The sequence below is a fragment of the Morone saxatilis genome, unplaced genomic scaffold (assembly GCF_004916995.1).
Source record: "Morone saxatilis isolate NCDOM2014 unplaced genomic scaffold, NCSU_SB_2.0 Contig9, whole genome shotgun sequence".
In the NCBI taxonomy this organism is placed as follows: Eukaryota; Metazoa; Chordata; class Actinopteri; family Moronidae; genus Morone; species Morone saxatilis.
In genome coordinates, this window is record NW_023340268.1 from 975,251 (window position 1) to 975,722 (window position 472).

General features: G+C 34.3%; 1 long non-coding RNA gene across 1 annotated transcript in view; it reads right to left on the reverse strand.

Annotated features, from left to right (window-relative positions):
• Positions 1–246: 246 nt before the first annotated feature.
• Positions 247–472, reverse strand: part of LOC118343002 — a 3,873-nt gene continuing 3,647 nt past the window's right edge. The window contains exon 4 of the long non-coding RNA XR_004797519.1: positions 247–298. This is a non-coding gene — a long non-coding RNA (uncharacterized LOC118343002). The remainder of the gene's footprint in view (positions 299–472) is intronic.

Consider the following 472-nt stretch of genomic DNA (forward strand, 5'->3'; position numbering starts at 1 on the left):
TCTAATTTTCTGAGATCTGGATGGTTTTGTTAGCTGTAAGCCGTAATCATCAAAATTAAAAGAATAAAGGCTTGAAATATTTCACTGTGTGTTATGAAATTATATGATATATGAGTTTCACTTTTTGAATTGAATTACTGAAATAAATGAACTTTTGTCATGATATTCTAATTTATTGAGATGCACCTGTATATAATTGGACACAACTTGGTCTAATGCATTTGTTGTTTTAAATGTATAACCTACCATAACACTTCGGCAAATTTGAAGCGCAGCATGCTGACCTCTCTACTTGCACCTAGAACAGAAAGCAAAACGCAGGATGCTTAAGAGTTTTCACTCGACGACAAATTCATTCATTATGTGGTAGGGTGTCAAGGATTTCGATTTTTAAATCGAAATCGATCGAAATTACATCTCAATCTTGAAACTCAAAGGTAGAATCGACGATGCAGCCACACCCCCGATGTTT